Here is a 19,964-nt window from a genome sequence, read left to right as displayed (position 1 = left end):
TGAGGTTCAGTTCTAAATTTAATACTTTTTAAGACTTTAAACATGTTATCCATAACATCAATGTCCCCCACACATAAAGTCCTGAATGTCTTTCACGAAGTTTCTAAAGTGTTAGGGTGGGTCTTTGTGGGGTTTTGTTTTCTTTTTGTTTTAGTCTGTGATATGCAATGCGATCATATTGAACAACACTGGATAATTAAAATGCAGACACTCTTGTTTGTAAAAAGACATAGTGGAGGGATTTGCCGTTAGGTTAATGTTTAACCTCTTTCTAATGTTGTGGTTGGAAAATGCCTTTGAAATTTAATTATCCACTTCTGTACATTTACCACTTTGCAAATGAGCATTTAAAAATGTCATTTCTCTTTACAGAGATCTGTAATAATTTTGTATCCACTCATAACAATGCTGGTCACCCTAAGCAAATGCTGCCCAACCCACCATGCCACTGACAGCAGCATTTATTCTCTTCCTACTTGTCTAAGGTTTGCATATGTCAGACCATGTAATTTAAGGAATTTTGTGCTTTCTCCTTTACCCTACCATATGTTAGAAGCATTTCAAATCTTAGTAGATTATGGTTTTGCATCTAAATAAAGAGCCTTTTAGTAACCCAAGTAGTGAAAATTTCAATAACTAATTGGGGATGGGTGACATTGTCCTGCGAAGAGACTTATTCCAGAGAATGGTCTAAATTATTAATGTTTTGATAAATAGGAATAAACTCAGAAGGTAACTTATTCTGGTTTCTACATAAGATATGGGTCTATTAGTATATTCCCTATATTTTCATATCAATTTCTCAAATGTTTGGAAGAGCAGGTAATGATTTTTTATTTTCTTTTAATAGAGGATACTGTGGTGGGTCTGCTGTGTTTGAAAACTCTTGCCTTGGTGGTTGTCCAGTGCAACAGAAAGTTGAAAACTGTATTGGTTTAACTGTATGGTAAGGATGGCCACTGTGGGAGTAGATGGCAAGGAAATATTTATCAAAACACTGTCCAACAGTATGCAACACTCTGTCTCATAATATCAGCTAACATGATCCAGGCTGACCACTACTGTCAGCTGGGTGGTCAGTGGAAAATGACAGCACAATTAGGTCAAAAAAACATGGATATCTTCCCACTTCTCATACTCCCACATACAGGAGTAAGAGAGCCATGGGGACTCTATGCTGAGACAGAAAGGAAAGTGAAAAGTGGCAACATCACCGCTTCTTTTTCATCAAGAATCTTACTTATGCTTCTAAGACCTGACACAAGGGATGTCTCAGTTATCCACACAGGCTGTAAAACAGCACAGGATAAAAGAATGTAAGGGTTGTGGAAAAATACAGGACAATTCCTTACCTACATCCTGCACAGAAGTGTATTAATTCTTTCTTTCATTATCTCCAAGGTAGGTATTGCAAAGGCAAAATCAATTTAGGTCAATGATAGCACATTTACATTGCATCACCTTTGCAAAGAAGATCAAACATCCAAAAGATGACATTCACAAATAATACAATTATATCTGATAAGAAGAAAAATGTCTTTTCTAGCTACTCCTGCTGGATCTTGTCATTTAATAAATTCATATTCCATACTTCTGAACAATCTGTTTAGAATTGAACATAGTAACACAGTTTCATAGCTATTTGCAGGTACAGGTACAGCAGAGAGCTTAAGAGAACAGAACTCTTACACTTTTTCTGGGAGGATCTCTTCTTGCTGCCTTGTAGTCTTCAGAGGTGAAGGGTGTTTGTTGCTCTGCATCAGTGGACTGGTTTAGTGCTCCAGATAGTGAGAGTCTGATGCAATTTGCCTTGTTCTAAGCAGAGTCAATATTACTTAAACTCCCATGTAAATACACATGGACTTCAAACACAATTTAAGTTTCAGACATTCTAGCAAATTTGTCATGAACCTGCTGCACATGAACTGTGATTACCTTCTGTTCTTTCAATACTGGGAAATGGGGATGTTTGAGAATAAGTAAATGGTAAGTGGTAATGCAGCCTGTTCTAGTATTTGGCTGAGGATAAAGATAACGCATTAAAAAGAGGAAAAGCATATAGGTTTCCTAGTTTATCTTTTTAAATCTTGTGATGCACATTGTGCTTCTTTGATCAGAAAGTGATTCAGTTTACCATGTCTGTTAAGGTCAGTATAAAAATAAAGCTTATGTAGCAAATTTGGATGAGTGAGACAAAAGTTTTGGGTTTGCAAGGCTCTATACAGGAAGTGAAAAAATACATTTGAGATTTTTCTGTTTCCAAAAAGAAAGTTCATAAAGTTGTTTCAAGATTTATAAGCAAACTGACAAAGGTAGTAGGATTAAGGATGGGGAATGCTAAGTAGTTTGGTGCTTAATTTTAGACAAAAAAAATTGTTAGAATGTTCACATATGACTTTCTGAAGTTTATGAGTAAGTTTTAGTTGAGATTGTTTCTGGAGCAGCTGAGAACTGCCCAGTACAGCAGGGTCCTTACCCTGTCTGAAACCATGTGCCATAACCAAATTATCGATTTGGGAATAATGGTGTTTAAAACAGGCAAATTATAAAATCATGACAAAGGTATATGGAGAGATCTTCTGGTCACGAAAGCAGCTGCAAATTCTCTTAAATTAAGTTTAATTACAGTTCCTAAAAGCATTCATTACTTGTCTATTGAGCATTTTTTTTAGATTCGACTTTTTGTACAGTTTCACTTTGGTTATTACTAATGTTGGGCAACAGTTACCCTCCAAGATGTCCCTCACTTTCTATTTTCACTATGGCAAACATATGGTCTGCACATAAGTATGCAATTTTAAACAGGTACCTGTGAGGAACTTTCAGTATAACCCAACCAGCAGAGACAGCAAAGCAGCACAGCCCACAGACCATCTCCTGCTACTTTGAGAATACTCAGAAGACACCTGTGTGCCTTTTTCTCTTGCAGGACACATGCAGGAAGACTGTGAACAAAAAGAAAATGCATCTTGGTGTCAGACATCTCTGGAATCTGCTCTTTCACACAGTTGGAAAATTCTCTTTTGCATTGTACATGTGATCCTACTCAGCTCAGCTGACACCATGTAATTCAGTATTATTTCCTCTATTTTAAGGAATAGAGTTGACTGTTTTCCTTCCTTTCTTCCTTCCTTTTACAACCTGGATGCTTTATTCCTATTGTGTTGTTTTGGTTATCTCCTTTTGTTTTCCTATTTTTATTCAAGGAGATGTTATATCAGTGATGGTGACAGCAGCTACTCCAGAAAACACAGAAGTTTGTTAGAGCTAATAGCTATTCAAGCAATCATTTTTCCTGCTTCCTTAAAATGAATCTGTTCTGAAACAGATAGAAAATCAAAATCTCATAATGCCTGCAAAGCATAATCTCTCCTTCTCCATATAAGCATGTATGGAATACATATTTATGCTCCATTGTAGTTTTACTTCCTATCCTTTTTGTTCTTTGCTAATATATTTCTCAATATGGTTGATCTGCATTGCATTTTTTCCTCTAGCTTCTTGTCATGGTGTACACAAGGGCTTTGGACAAAGGACAGTAAATCCAATATAATCCAAATTATATGTGCTAATCAATGGTAACCAGTACTTCTATCAGAAAGTGCACACCCATTGAATGTACAGTGCCTTCCACGTTTCTTCTTCTGTATTGTTTGGTTTTGAGATTCACAGCATTAATCCGAACTTCCTCTGTAACTAACAGAGCTATCTATTCATCACAAAAATACACAGATACTATTCACTTTATCTGCTCTGCAGACATGCTACTTTTGTGCACATTTATATTTTTAAGAATTAAATATCAGGCTTCGCATGAAAACAGGAATCACTGGGAGGATATTACAGAATGTTCATGTAGTGAGTTGTGAAATTCCATACATCAGCATTGGCACTGGAAGCCTGATTTGGAGAGTGCTGAGAGCAGGGGTCTGCTGTGTAAGATACATTACTCATCCAAACTCCCATTTCAGAGTCTGAAATCTCATGGTAAATTGCTCTGAAAAAAAAATCAATAGGTCAAAAGCCCTGTGTATGCCAATGGCAAAACTTCTGTTGCTTTTGGTAGGCTTGTGAGTTTTCTGTAAAATAGGAAAAAAGCAAGATTGGTGTCTGGGGACTAGTCCCAGTTTATTGTTTTATTGGATCCAGAATCATATTCTGCTTTTCTCTGCCGTAAGCTGTCCTGGGATCACACTTGCTATTCATCACTTAGGAGAAAAGTCTATCTTCAATGCCTGTTTGTAACATTTAGAGTGCCCAACCAAGCGTTTCCTCCTTCTGAAGGACAACATTTCTCTTTTATCCCCTTAGCACAGGGTCGTGCAATGCTACCTGGCGCTGTGACTGTTGCCAGGTTATTGGCACACATAATATTTTGGGGAAAAATAATCTGCAAAGTATAACATTGGGTTCAGAGTTGGAGTTCAATGGGCTTCTGAGAATTCCAGAGCCATAGATACAGTCTGCTTTGAAGACTTTTTTTCCAGGTGTTTTTACTAGACAGTGCTTCCCTACTTCTAAGCACCTGCTGCAGTTCACCCATTCTGTTTGTGTACAAATGGATCTCCATGTATATAACTATTTTAAATTCATAAAGTAACATGGAACCTTAACTGATAAAAGTACTTTGTAAATGACAGAGACTAGCAGCAGCATCATAACAAGGAGCATAATAATAGTACTATGAAGAACACAATAAGCAGCAGAACGACTAAGGAATAAAATCCCATCATTGTCATTCACCTAATCTATGGAGGAGATGTGCATAACAGGCATTCCTTTATAAATTAGAAGTTAAAACTGTGAAAAGAGCTGTAGGGAGAAGAACTTCTGGGATAGCATAGCATAGCATGGCATGACATAGCATGGGTTGGAGGAGGTCCTGGCAAAGATGAGGTTCTCACAGCACAAACAGAAGGAGAGGAAATAAATTGTATGACTGCCATGGACAACTGTTTCTCTAAACAAAATAAAATAGATCTAAACCATCACCATTTTTACTCAAGTCTTGTCATTGGAAGGAACACGAAGGAACAAATAAATAACAAATAGCAAAACAAATCGAAATCCCCTACATTTGCACTCTCACCTCCTAAAACCCAAAAACTATGTTCCCTGAAGTAGAAACATTAGTACAAGATTCAGACTTTTCTGTAGCTCCTTTGTGCCACTCCTGTGGTGTAAGGTAATGGAAAAGCTTCCAGACAACTGAATATTTTCCCCCTGCTGGAAAATCCCTGGGTGGCTTAGACCCAACATTTAAAACCACTTAAAAATGTGAAGAACTTCAAGATACCACAGGTGGCCACATCTAACAGTTTAACACAAAGGCCACTAATTAAAGCTCTCTCTGTATAAAAGCAAATGCAAAAAGCAGTGCTAGATATATATGTCTCCCTCTCACAAAAAATCAATGGAGACTACAGGACGTTTCTTAGAGAACTGTTGGACGGAAGATTGTTGTTCCAATTCAGTCACTGAACTCACACAGAGTGACTGCAGTGATGCAGCATTCCCAGGGGCAACTGGGCTCTGTCTGCAAGACTGGAGGTAAGAATCACCACTGGAATAAATATGGTGTTTCCTCCTTCCACTCACATTGCTTTCTGCCCTGATTCTCCTAAGAGTTACAGTTGCAGCAGCAGTGGCAATTATCACTGGGCAATGGGTTTGGACATCTCCTTATTTCACTCAGAAGGTATGTCCAAGGAGGACTGTGTCTGGCAGGTCAGAAGTATCTGTAATATAGCAAGGATTTCTAATTTTAAAAAATGCTTTTGTCCAGTAACTGATGAATCTTGGAAAGCCCAAGATCAGTGATAGAGAATATAGTATTTGATAGCCTGAAGCATGTGGCCTGTGAGAGAAGGTTGAGGGATATGGGGGTGTTCAGCCTGAAGGAGAGATGGCTCTGGTAGCAGCTGCCAAATACCCACAGGATATCGACTGAGAAGATGGAACCAGTCTTTTTATAGTGGTGTGTGGTGGGAGGATGAAAGAAAACAGACATAGGGGTTTGATGATATTTAAGGAAAAGAAAATCACTACAAGGACATCAAAGCAGTGGACACAGAGATTGCATACAGGCTCCATCCTTGAGAGTTTTTCAGGCCACAATGGATAAAACTCTGAGCAACCTGGTGTAAGCTTGACACTGACCCTCCTTTGAGTATGAAATTGGAGTGGAGACCTCCTGAGGCCCTATCCACATAAATTATTCTGTGCTTCTGTGGATATATGATTATAGCATAGGCCATGAAGTTTGCAGGTACTCTGAATCAGGAAAGTAGGAACACATATACCTTTATTTAATATGAAGTCAGACATGATGAAAGCACATTGATTGTGCAGAAAGTAGCCTGGGAGTCTGGCAAAAGCACACTAAAGAGAAAAAGAAATCAGCATAATGCAGATCCTTGGCTTCCTACTCAGAGTAGGTCAGCATCTGATCTACTCTAGAATTAACTGCCCCAAAGTTTGCCCAAGGGGAGTCACCTGCCTGTAGTCTGCAATGTGGGGTGTCTGCTGCTTCCAAAGAGCTGAAGCTAAGAGAAGGCTTTATTTCTATCCTTGCCCTACCACAAGTTCACATACCTGTTGTAATGAATCGGATAAGAAGGTCCCAAACTCTGTACTTTCTTCCATGCAGGTGCTACCTTGTGCATAAGCCAGAGTAATGACTGTTTTAGCAGGCCCTAGCAGACTCATGGAATAGTAGTGAACAGGATCACACAGCAGTAAGCCTTTCTATTTTGATTACATGATATGTATCTTTTCCCTCCCCTCTGAATTGCTTTTGCCAGCAACAATGACAGCTGTCCATCTCTGGTCCCAAGCATGCAGAACCTGAAGGAGCAGCTGCTTCCTCTCTGAGCATAATAGCCCTGACATGAATGGAGTCTGCAATGATGATTCAGCTTAGATTCATTTTCCAGTGTAAAGGCTCAGCATAGAGGCATCAAGAATGTCAACCACATACAGTTCAAACACAAAAGCTTGCAGGAATGTAGCCAGGCTCATTGGGTTATCATTTCAGCTGTTAACATGGATGTTCTGGTTTTCATTCATCGTTGAAGAGGATGAGGGTATACAGAGTCACTCCATTTGAAGAATAGTCCAAAAATGATATTGATGCTTAGTGAATAGTTACCTCCATAATTAGTCCAGATCTAATTACAATGCAGCCAGATCAGCGTTCTCATTTTTGGCTGTTATTATAGTATCAGAAATATACTTTGCAAAACACTTGAGAATGAAAAAAAGTAAGAGGATATGTCAGGGCAGAACCATTACACTAGAAGTAATGATGATACTACGCATAACACATAGCTTTGAAGGAATAAGGGTTTTGATGTAAAAACAATGACTTAGATTGAACTTGTCTGGAATCAATGTCTGTCCCTGAAAAATGTGGGCGCAGCACATCACCATTGACCTCAAAGGCACCCCTGGCACCCAGAGGTGCTATTGCTTTTGACAGTCTATTCCTCTATTTCAGTCTCCTCTCTATCCATTTTTTCTCTTTTTCCTGCTCCAAGTTCATCTTGCAAGTCAGAGCTGAAAGATCTACAAGGGCATAAGTGATCTCTCACATCAGAGCAATGCCAGGCACAATAGACATGCCAAGACACTAGATCTAGTATATAGCTCCATGGCATGCCACAGTTCAAGGTATGGAAGGGAGCTGGAGGTTTTTTTCACCTTTTCATTTGCTTGTTTGTCTACAGACAGGCCATCCAGTGAAATGGGAAAAGACTGAGTTCATTTTTAGCACATTTCTACACAAAAGCAGTTCTTGCTGGGAGGTGGTGGGATTTTGGGGCACATCACTAATGGCAGGCATTTCCTTGTACACAGACAGAGCTTTTGCTAAGGGAGAACTACAACAATGCTTCAAGAGAAAGGAAAAAGCAGGGTCTGACAAAGGAGTAAAGAAAGATAAGAGGATTCATTTAATGCAGTAGTGCTGAGCTAAAACCTGGATCAAAGCTTTGAAATGATACCATGAAGTTGGTGGGAGCCTGGTAGAACTGGCCCAAATGAGACTGCTAAATAATAAGTGACTCATGCTTATAATTCCCCCTCTCTTTCATCTTTATGTGCTAAGGTAAGTGAACCTTTATTCCATATTGCTACATTCAGTGAAACTGTAAATAATTAAGTGTTGAGCTCCAGCTGTAGTAATAAATACTGACAAGAGCCTGGCAGGTTTTCAGTATTTTCCCTAAAAATAGCAAGAAAAAACACCACTTTCAACTGCCATCACCTTCTTTATATATTAAACTACTCTGGAAAGAAATAATATCGTCAATTCTTATATATTATTGCCTCATAGATACCAGCTAGACTGTGTCACCATAACCACCTCTCTTTTGCTGTAAAAGATCTATCAGTGAATCCAGTTAAAGAAAAACTCCCAGAAATATCTCTACATTCTGACTCATTAATTCATCCTTTTCCCTAACTGGTCCTCTGATGCCATTTGAAATGAAACTGCTGAAAATATTCCAAAGACATTTGCTTCCCTAAAGATTGTTTGTTGCATACCACAGTGTTTTCCATCATCTGTATCCACTAAGCTGTGCACCATCTCTCTCTCTCTCTGTTCTGTCGTTTGTCGTCCTCCCTGGAGATTAGCAAAGATAAGTTATTTAGGTTTTGATGACTCCACAGGGCTGCTTTCAAAGTGGCATTTTTTTCACAGTCATTTTTTCTACTTGGAGAAAATATCTTTCCTTCTGGAACAAACTTCTGAAAAACATTCTACCTGATGTTTGCTTCTCCTTTTAATCTTTATCTCCAATTTTGTATACATTCAGGAAATAAAAGTGCCAGTTTTGAGATCTGAAGTGCTGTGATGCTTAGAAGGCATTTAATGTCAGTCTTGTCAAAAGGTTACCCTTTTTTGGATTCAGAGCAAGTGCCCTATATTTGGCTGCTTCTCCTGCAAACATTTGTACAAACTTTCTGAACGCTCTCTGAATCCAGAAAAAGACTCTATCAGCAACTGCTGCAGTTTGTCACTTGTAGCTGCTCAGTGCTGTGTCTCCAGCTCCAGTCCTCCACTGTTAGTGCCCCAGTGAGGTAAGGTAGATTTTTGCAAAATGATATTTGTGTCCCAAATTTGTTGTGCTCTTGGATCACGCCAGCCCTGTTTGAACACTCTTTCTGTTACTGAAATAAGTAAGATAAAGCCACCAGGTACCTGAAGAAATCTATCACCTGTAGCCCTCTCAGTTATCCGAAAGCATGTACAGAAGTGCAAGTGGTGTTCTCTGATCATTGACCCTTAGATCATTGTCACATCAGTTGAGACATGCCTAGTAGAAAACTACTTGGCTATTTTTTCCTGCCACCTCTTCTAGCCTTTCATGTATTGTGTGAGCAGGGGCTCTATCATGCCTTGCTCTTCTGCTGTTACTCAGCAGTCTGCCAGGCTCTGTTAGGATTCCTCAACAACTTCATTGTCAGCATTCACACTTTCTACTACTTGATATGTCAGGAGATTGCCTTGTTGAAGTGATCATTAACCTGAACAGTTTATGAATACCACAGATGTAATTATTTCTATGCTTATTCACTTATTTGATATATTTTCAGGGTCTCAAGAATTGCTCCAGATGGTCATCAATTCCCGTTATGTAATCTAAAAAAATATTTTATTCTTGAACAGAAAACTCCCTAAACTCATTGTCTAAAAATCTCCTTTATGATGCTCAGATTATTTCATTCCTTTACAACCTCATAAATACTTGAAATAGCACTTTAAAGTATACTTGAAATGGAGAAGCTCATAGCTTTAAAAAAAGTCACAGTTCTCACATTCCTTGCAAGAAATTGCACACTACGGTAACTAATTTGAATCCTGTGAAAAAAGTCAAAGTATGGGTGTCCACAGTGGTATAATTTTTAAATTATTATTTCTTTTTATTTCCTGGCATATCTGATAATAACTGATAGAAACCTGAACAGTTTTCTGCAAAGTTACTATTAACAATACTGGATAGGAGTAAAAGCCATGCAGGTATCATGGTATCATGACAAGGGCCTTGTCGTATGCCAGCGTGCAGTTCAATACCTGGCTTCTAGTGGTGGTTAATGGTTTACTGATAAATTACTACAAAATGAAGGAAGTATGGAGGAGAGAGTTTTCATAGCTAAAGCAGCTGATATTTAAGAGTGGAACCTAAGTTAGCAACCTCATCTTCAGCTCCGCAATGAATGAAGACAGGGAAGTTTTTTACAGTCATTTGGCTTCTCAGACCTCTGAATTAGGCTCCTGAAATCTTTCTCTCTGCTCTCTCTTTGGCTCCTAACTCAACCATCTTAGCTTGGAGCTGAGTGGAGCATGAACCCTCACCATGGCAAAAAGTGAACTGTGCCATTTAGTCTCTTTAACTCAGTTTATTCTTAGGAAGTCTTTCAATATCTCATCTTTGTCTCATCCCCCCTCCACAAAGTATTGTGCAACCTCATCTGGAGAAAATGACAGTCAAATAAGAATGTTATAAATACCTTGAAATGAGTGGAGTAAACAGCATGGCAATAAAGTTGACCAGGCAGCCCCCCTTGAGAGATGCTTTTTATTATGTTCAGCTGCAAGTATCATTCTCCTAATGCTGCCCATTCATCTTGTGCTGGGTTACAAGTCAAACCTGCCTGCACTCGTGCTCTCTTGGGGTGGAGAGATCCAACTGTGGCCAGCTCACGGCAAATAAACTGTGTCATAAAAATACAGGGGTTCCCACATAATTTTTTTCTCCTGACTTTTTGTTTTGTTGCTAGGAATAGATGATTGCAACGAGATAGTCCACAAATTAATTCCTTGGCACGTCAGTCAGCTACGAATTGTTTATTTGAGATGTCATGGCAATATCAGAGAGATTTGGGGTAGGGAGTAAAAGATATGGTACAGTCTAAGCAGCGTGTAGTGGTACTATAATTGAGGGCAGACACAGAAGAATGGAGTTTCCCTACTAGTAAACTGAGCAGTGTAAATTTGCTGGTACTCCACTTGTGTGGAAACATTCACTGGGAAAAGAAAAAGATGTATTTTCATGTTTTGTGAGATAAGAGGGAACAAAGAGAAAAATTCAAGCATGTTGCTGTAGATTATTATAGTAGTAATTTCTACGAAAGCAGTTGCTCAGTTTCTCACCCTGAGTCAAACTGAGGCAAAAGGTCAGTGAATACAGTTATGGCAGTTCAGTATTTATTTCAATAAGCAGCAAAGTGACTTTACCCACTGAAATCTTTCGACATGAAGAAAGATTTTTTTGCACTTGATGAAACTAAATCATGTCCAGCTCTAGAAAGGTCAACAAACCTTTCTGGTTAATATATTTCTGGAACTCAAATCAAGCCATCTAGTTAATCTGAAATCCAGAAGCAGATGCTTCTACAGCTCCACAATATTTACACATCTAATCCTAGCACTACAGCAGGCAGAGAGACCTTTTGTGCTTTACTATAGAAGCAGCTTTCCTGATTCTTGTTTTTCTGTTGTGTCATGAAAAATTCACTGCTAGAAAAGATCAAAATACAATTTACATCTGTTTTTTCATATCCTAGTTCAATTATGGTTTTCATTACCTTGAAAGTTAGCTTAAATGTTCCTTATTGCCCAACAAATAAGTAAATAAATAAACAAACAATTTAACTACAAGGGAAAGGAAAGCTTCATTCTAGTATTTACCACAAAGTACTCTAAGTAACGATTTCCAAACTGCATAATGGTTACACTGAGTTAAAATTCTTCTGTCCGAACATTTCAGATAGAAATGTCTTTCACCTCTTCTGTCTCTACCGAGGTTTATTTAGTGACCTACTGAGGCATCAGAGACTGCCACTGCCTAGCTTGAAGAGGAAAAGGAGAGGATGCATTGATCACATAAAGTGCACTTTGTGTCAGATAGAGGTTGAACTGAATGCTTATTTTGCCCCATTCCTCTCAAATAGAGGGACTTTAGAGAAATCCGAAACTCCACAGATATGAGTCTGGTACAAGCAGATGGATTTTCACATACTGCATGTATAGCTGCAGAGCTCACTGCTGCAAGAGAGGTTTGTGGTCTCAGCATTTAAACAAGACTGAACATATGGGTTCATAATCCATATGTAAAATGTGCATAGTACAAGTCTGGAAGGTGCAAAGGGAGATGGCATGCTGGTTCTTACCTGTGACTGGATTTCAGTTTAGGACAGTTTCTAAGCATAATCACTTACACAGGCATTTTTTTTCTCCTAGTAAGAGCTATTCAACCTGCTGTTTGTTTAGGAGCTTCCAAAATAGCTGATAAGATTTATTTGAAGCACTAACGGACAGTTGCAGAGGGAGGATTAGGTCCTATCTATGTTCCTATGGTCCAACACTATTTGGCTATCACAAGGTGTGCTGAAATCAACTCTGACCATGCACATCTTTCAACCTTTGTTAGACCTTTAGATCTCCCAAAGACGGTGTTTTCTTGAAAAAAATGTACTCCCTCTCTGCACTCTTATGTGCTCCAGGGACCTTAGCTTAGTCCTACTATGAGAATGAGGCAAGAAGGCTTGGAGAAGATAACATATTGACTTTTGTACTTAAAGGTACTTACACTGACATAATTGCAATTATTAATACTGGTGAAAGGATGTGCCCAATCTATAATTTGAAGTAATGTTTGGCGACTTGAACAATATGAATCATGAATCATTCATTAAGTGACTAATGCTTTTAATGAGTTATAATTAATTTTTACATGTCCTCTGTTATTTTGTTGTGTATTTTAAGGTCACCAGCATTATTTTTTTGTGTGTCATAATTACATTGAGGGTTATATGCTATTCCCATCAAATGCAAATATATTATTTGCTTTAGTTCAAACCTTTTTATACTTAGGGGAAGGACTTTGAGAATGGTGAAGTGTCTTAAAGGCAAAGCCAGTGGAATCTCCTTAGCTGTATATGAGGTATCATTCCTGTGTTTTCAGGTCTGCAAGCCATGATGCTGAGACATCAGAGGCTGTAAGAGAAGTTAATGATAGATCTACCTGCTTGGTGTTTCAGATCCTCTTTGGATGTAAATAGGCAGAGCTACACTGAAGCTAACAGATCCCTACTAGCTAAAAAATTTACACTCTGGCTTTGAGTAGGGCTCTATTCCCCAGTCAGCAATCCAGTCTACCTACCACCCAGCCAGACACCAATACATTCACATTAGTTACAATACTTTTTGATTGCTTCATCAAAAAATCTCAGAGATTATGTGCCCTCAGGACATGGTACCATTACATTGTCTCAGCCCCAAATGGAGGGGCTTAGGCAGAGCAGCCCATCTTTTCTGAGATATAAGTAGGGCATCTTTTTCTGCATTGACTTACATTCCATTTTTCTTCTGGTATATCTGAACATATAACTGAGAAAACCCTCTCTTCTACACAGCCCTGTAGCTTCCATTTTAGTTGTACATGCTCTCTCTGTCTCTGGAGACAGTCATCCTCACACTCCATCACCAGAGGAATGAAGACAAAATGCCAGCTTCTTGAACGAGTACTAAGATGTCTTTAACTGCATAATAATTGATGTTTTTATGGAGTTCCAGATCATTTAACGATATTGAACACTTCAATGGTTTAATCCTTCCTCACACAATGTGTAGACAAATAATAGCTTGATAGACTTCATCATTTATGAAAGGCAGACAGAGCAGGCAAGCCAGCATGAAAATATTTTAATTATACTTTGTCAAAAGTATATCACAGGAGATAAGACTGCTCTTTCCTCACCAGTTTCATTTGGGGAATTTGTCCAAGTCTAAATTTATTTGCTATTAAAAATTGCACTTGGGTTCAAAGACTGTGTTTCCAGAAGGCAAGAAGAAAGAGAAACAAGATAAGAACAAGTAGAAGAATGAAAAGTGGCAGAACACTACAGAACTTTAGGCAGGCAATTTCTTGCTTGAGGCCAAGCTTGGGAAAAAAACCCCATCTTCCTAGAACACAGGAAGTGGTATGGAGGAAAGGATAGGACATATCTCATATTTCATTAACTTTTTGCTTTATGCAAATTTAATATGGGAAAATCCTATGCAGTCCCACTGAGCACATATTAGCAGGGTTAACTCACTGCAGAAAACCTTCCCCTTGGTAGATGTTCTCCAGGCATTTCTCCCCACTTTCACAAACTGTATTTATAAAGTATAAGTATCTAAAAATGCAAATGAATGACATTTGGAGTTGATAAGGAACATAGAAAACTGGCTTTCTGATCAAATAAAAAGGTTATGTTGTAATTTTTTTTTTTTTTGAGCTGAATCCAAGCTTACTAAAGCCAGAGGGAGTTTTTTCTACTATGTTTCAATAGTTTTGGGACTGAGCCCTTGTGAAACTGTGCAGTGGCATATTGCAAAATAGGGTTGTTGATCATTATACTGCACAGCTTCTACTTAGGTGGATATTATTATTTTTATGTCATATAAACTGGCATTTGATGAGGGTTGTTAAAATTATTTTGTCTCCAGTGCAAATGTAGTATTGCTTCTATGTGTGACTGCTCTTTTGTTACTAGCGGCTCATCTTCTAACAGCATGTCATAGTAGGAAAGATGTGAGAGAATCAACAATAAAAAAATAGGGTAAACAATTTAACAACTCTATTTTCTTTCTTGTCAGCGTTTTCATGGAATCATAGACTACAGAGTACTCATGTTGCTGAGGTAGGTTTTATTATCTCTTCTCTGTGGTGACCAGTGACAGGACCCAAGGGAATGGTCTGAAATTGTGTCAGGGGAGGTTTAGGTTGGATATTAGAAAAAGGTTCTTCCTCCAGAGCGTGGTTGGGCACTGGAACAGGCTCCTCAGGGTCACAGCACCAAGCCTGACAGAGTTCAAGAAGTGTTTGGATGATACTCTCAGGCACATGGTGTGACTCTTGGGGATGGTCCTGTGCAGGGCTAAGGGCTGGACTCGATGATTCTTGTAGGTCCCTTCCAACAGCATATTCTGTGATTCTGTATTGAAGGACTAAAGATGAGGAGTAAAGTATTTACTTGGCCTTTGGTGCAGGCTGAAAAAGGTCAAAAGTTTTTCTTTCACCTTGGTTGGCACTGAATGTCTCAGCAAGAACTAAAGAAGGGATTTCCAAAAAGTGTCTAGAATTTACTTCGTTCTGTTACCATTTAAAGTCAATAACAAAGTACTATTGACAATCATAGTGGTGGGATCATAGCAGAACAGGGGATTGAAAGTCTTTCCATCCTAAAAGCTCTACACATACTGTACTGGAAATGAGATGAAGCCACAGGTTTCCAGCAGTGTACCTCATTCAGCAGTAACAAGTCTTCTGTAATCAGCCAAATTCCAAATCATAGGCATGTATCCTCTGTGTAATTCATACAAACACAATTTTTTTTCTTTTTTTTTTTTTTATTTTTAAATAGTGCCAGGCTTTTAGTGTCAGTAAAATTCCCCTGCAGTGAGAAACTCCAATTTAATTAAATATTGCATGGAACTATTTCTTTTCCCCTGCTGTACATTTGCTGCCTATTAATGCATCCTGTGTTATTCAACTCAAGGTAAACAAACATCTCTATTCAGATTTCTCAGTGCAATTAATTTGTTTTTTTATAACTCTGTCATGATTGATGTAACTCGTTTCTTTGCCAAGAAAACTTTCCTAGCCTCTTCAATTCCTTCTTACACTGACAGATGTGTTTCCTCAAGGTATCTAGACCTTCAAATTTCTGTTTTTTGTTTCTTAAAGACAAGACAATTGAAAGTAAAGACAGGAGGCTCGAAACCACTGTGGTTTAAATGCTTCAGACTTCATTTTATTCACATCCACCCTCTTCAGTTTTATGTTTCTGATTAACTAGAGACCATTAACTATTTCTTTGTTTCTCTCCCTAGAAAGGTTACTTTGATTTTCAAGCCAATAAATATACATTGACACATCTGAGACTGACCATTACGTTTATCACCTTGGTATGTAATGTAATTATTTAAAAGTACTTTGGAACCTTACCTATTCTATCTCGGCTAACCTGACAACTTTCATCAGTTAATTTTGCCAACTCTATGTTTCCCTTTAGCCTGTTGACTTAATTAGGCTGGTAGTAATTGCAGCTAATTAAGAACAACTAATGCAGACAGTAGTCCATTTTCTATTCAATCTTACACTGAGGTTTGACATTATAATATTTCTGTTGGCTCACTATGTCTTTGAGAAAGTTTTTTCCTTGGGAGTTTGGGCTCTGAGAAGAGCTGAAGTATGGAGGTGAAGAGTCTTTGCTTACACAGAACATAAACCAAGTCTTAATAGGACGTGAGGGTATTCAGGTACTTCAAAGCCTGCATGCTACAAAAATACACATTGGTCTGAATAGCTTTTCAGTCACAGAAGTGTGGAAAATTGAATTATCTCCCTGTAGGAAATATTAATAATTTGTTTTCAACCCACGCAGATGAAATTTTGACATCTTAACTATTTGCACATAAAAGAAAATGGAAAACAATTTTAATGTGGAAATATTGGACTACAAAATGTTTACTTTTTTGATCAAAGAGAAGATTATTAATCTCAAAAGACTGATGTATTTGTTATTCAAAAATTTCTTCAATACTTCTGAAAACTGGAAATATCAGTGTTGGGGGGTTTTTTAGATTGAAAAGAAGTTTTTTTGAAATGTTCTACTTGAAATATAACTACCATTACAGGACAAACATCCTGTTTTATTTCTGTGGTGGTTTTTATTTTTTTTGTTTGTTTGTTTCTTTGATATTCTAGATTTTTAAGGAAAAAATTCAGTCAAAGCATTTTAGATATCTTCTCTCCTACTCTCTATTTTCTAGCAAAAAAAAAAAAAGAAAGAAGCATCCTTGAGATAACTCTCTCTTGGTTCACTGAAGATACAGAGAACATTAATGTAAGCACATCCACACAAATGCCCTTCCTGGAGAGTGTCAGAAAAGTGGCATTTTGAAGAGATGCATGTTTCAGAAAGACATCATATCTTTCTGCATGAACTCAGAAATTCTCTTGTTTCCATCTAATAATCTTGGGCCAGATACTACTGCTGACATGCTGGTTAACAGATTTCCTTAACTGTTTCTAGTTTTCACTTTCATTAAAATACTTTTGATAAATTATGGTAGCCAACTCTTTATTTGCTATTGTTGTTAATTTAATGCTGTGAGAAATAGAGGATAAAATCTTGTTTCAGTGTGGAAATGGAGCCTAATACCTGAAAATAGGAATAAAAATCTTGGTTTTGATTGCAGCTAAACATCTGTGCAACTGGAACATCTTTTTTTACGACAGCCACAAAAAGAGAAAGCTGATGAAATTAAATGTTCAAGTTACCTTGGCTTATTGTGATGAGAGAGTTCTGTGGCAAAATACATGCCATCTTTCAGATTTCATGGAGGCTCCATCTCATCTCTGCCACCACAGGCAAGTAGCTCATGGTGTGCTAACCCTCACTGCAGGCTTGACTACCTGGGGCCGTGCAGCAAAGGCAAACTGAATCAGTTAATTGTGTGAATTAAAGCGCATTAAAAGTCCTGCAGGTGTTCTCTTTCAAGTGTTAAGAGGCTGTATGTCACTGCAGTTTAATCTTTCTCTGATGAGGGCTTATCCTCAGTGGAGTGTTAGCATAAGGTATAACTCCAGCATCGTTCCTGGCTGAACTGCTGCATGTACAGAGCAGTGTCTAAGCTGAATTAGGCGATGATTTAGAGACCTTTGCTGTGGTTTTGTGTCCATGCTGGTGGATGAACTGAAGTGGCTGTTGTCTTGCTTATCTGGGTGTGGAGGCTTGCTAACAGCTGGTATGCAGTCTGCCATGCTGCAATGGAGCTGAATTAGCTGGTTTGTCACAGGCCTGGGCTAAAGGTTGAGTAGTGCTTCTTTTCAAACCAGCAAGGGGGAACACAGCCATTCACTGCCAATTCCCGCACAGTGTGTCACTAGCCAGTCTTTCCCCACAGCTTCACTGTTCACAGCATGACCATATTTGAGCAAGGGAGGCCAGCTCCAGAGGAATCAAGCTGCCTCTCAGGGTACATGCACATAACTGGAAGCAACTGAGTTCCTCTAAGCATCTGATGAGCTGTAACTAAATAGGACACGGAGATTTTATTGCTTTTAGTTGCACGTCTCCATCTTTCGTAACCGGAGTTAACCCTGCACTAGCAATATTCCCTGAGAAACTACAATAATATATGGGCACAAGGACATGAATGGGAAGGAGGGTGATTTATCACTCCCTCTTTCAGTCACATGAGTTAGCTGGAATGTCTCTGTTGTCTTTTCTAGAGCCAAAGGAAAGAGAAGCCTCTGTGAAGTGGCTTTGAGCACATAAATTAGGCACTTCTTCAGAGTCTCTCACTGCACGAGCCCACCTCTCTGCATTGATCCTAGAAGTCATTGGGAAGAATAATCAGCAATTTTAGACAACGTGCTTCCTTTGGGTTTTGTGACTACATGAAATGGAAAGTGGAGTTTTGGAAGACATTGCCATATATGTTTTATCTGCCAACAAACAATAGGTTTATCCCCTGTAAGTTGATGTCTGATGCCAGCAAAGGCTACATATGTATACCTTTACAGGTTTTGGTGTAATTGAGCTGACCTGTTGCATATGACAAAAGTTTAATATTTTAATGAAACATTTTTTACCTCCCCCTCATTACTTTTTTTTTCTGCCTAAATTTGGCATGTGCAAAACCCTGCATTTTTGTGTTCACAGGTAACTTTCCACTCATCCTGGAAGAGGCAGGTTTATGCTGATTGTTAACAGTGGAAACAAATGGAATCAGATGAAGTACAAGGATACTTGTACAACAGTGCTGTTCTCCAGCAGAGCCATCTGAGACAGTGGAAATGGATTTTTCCTTTTAGTGATGAAATACAAGGACATCAGATCAGGTGAACCAGATCAGAAGTGACTGAAGAATTTGGTCACAGAGTAAGCTGTAATTAGTATTTTGTTTTTCTTTACTCCAGCTGCAGGCTGCAGCTACTGTACTTTCAGATGTTACCAAACTGCACAGAAAAACAAAATCAAGAAAAAATTTTATATTATAAATTAACATTGACCTTTCATTCACCTTTCATTCCTCTTGGATTACCCAACTTCTTATTAGAAGTGTTCATCTGCCTTGCTTCTATTCCCCTTCATTGGTTGTGTAATTGGAAAAAGTCAGTACAACTGCACTTCTGTGGTTTGATTTTAGTTGCTCTTACTGACAACCGGGTAGGATATTGCTATATATTGCAGTTTGGAAATGTATACAAAACTGATATTTCACAAATATCAGTTTTGAAAGCTCTTCTGTAACAACATGGGGGAAATGGGTTTAAATTCACACATTTTACAGCCAATCTAAGGGAACTGGTGAGGGTTGTGGTAACCCATAATGGGTTAGAGAAATTTTAACAACAGCAGTTTAAGCAGTTCTCTGCTAAGCTCTACCCAAGCAACCTCTGACTTTATGTTTCAAAACATATTCAATGCTTGATTCCTACTCATTTTCTCTCATATTCTTTTTCTAGAAATATGGAGCCTTTTTCAAACAAACTGGACTTCCCAGTGAAAACTGGGTGAAATATAAGGTTACATTTTGATTTTCGGAGATAGTTGACTGATACATTCTAAATGAAAGTACTGATAAATAGAAATGATCTGCCATAACTTACAAATTAAAAACTCACACACTTTCACAGTTCAAGTCCTCATGCCTTACCTCTTGCTGTCTCTATGTAAAAGGCAAATATATCTCTGAATGCTTTGCCACTTGAGAAATGACAGTTTTATCAGAATTAGATAAAACTATAGATACTGAAGATACCAGTAATGGTCCTCTTCCCCCCGCATCAGAGTTGAATTCATAAATCTCTTTTTATGATGGTTCAAACTCAAGATGAATTCTCTGTGGGAGTTATCTTGAGGAAAACATTGTAAACTGGCCATCTGCTGGATTAGAC

The 19,964-nt window shown here is 38.3% G+C and overlaps 1 protein-coding gene across 4 annotated transcripts in view; it reads right to left on the bottom strand.

The window, feature by feature from the left end:
- The window catches only part of CHRM2 (cholinergic receptor muscarinic 2), a 93,670-nt gene that overhangs the window by 17,648 nt on the left and 56,058 nt on the right, over nt 1-19,964 (bottom strand). Inside the window, exons 1-2 of one of the 4 annotated variants that reach the window (XM_064654695.1) lie at nt 2,810-2,935; nt 1,690-1,815 (exon numbers count right to left, since the gene is read on the bottom strand). The exons of 1 other annotated variant lie outside the window; for it this stretch is intronic. The gene's annotated coding sequence lies outside the window, so the exon portion shown is untranslated. Of the gene's footprint in view, nt 1-1,689; nt 2,782-2,809; nt 2,936-19,964 lie in introns of those variants that run through there. 2 more of the 4 variants (XM_064654697.1, XM_064654698.1) reach the window with 2 other exon arrangements.

Source organism: Pseudopipra pipra, chromosome 5 (assembly GCF_036250125.1).
Source record: "Pseudopipra pipra isolate bDixPip1 chromosome 5, bDixPip1.hap1, whole genome shotgun sequence".
In the NCBI taxonomy this organism is placed as follows: domain Eukaryota; kingdom Metazoa; phylum Chordata; class Aves; order Passeriformes; family Pipridae; genus Pseudopipra; species Pseudopipra pipra.
The sequence above is the reverse complement of the archived record's forward strand: the minus strand, read 5'-3'. Positions and strand labels throughout refer to the sequence as shown.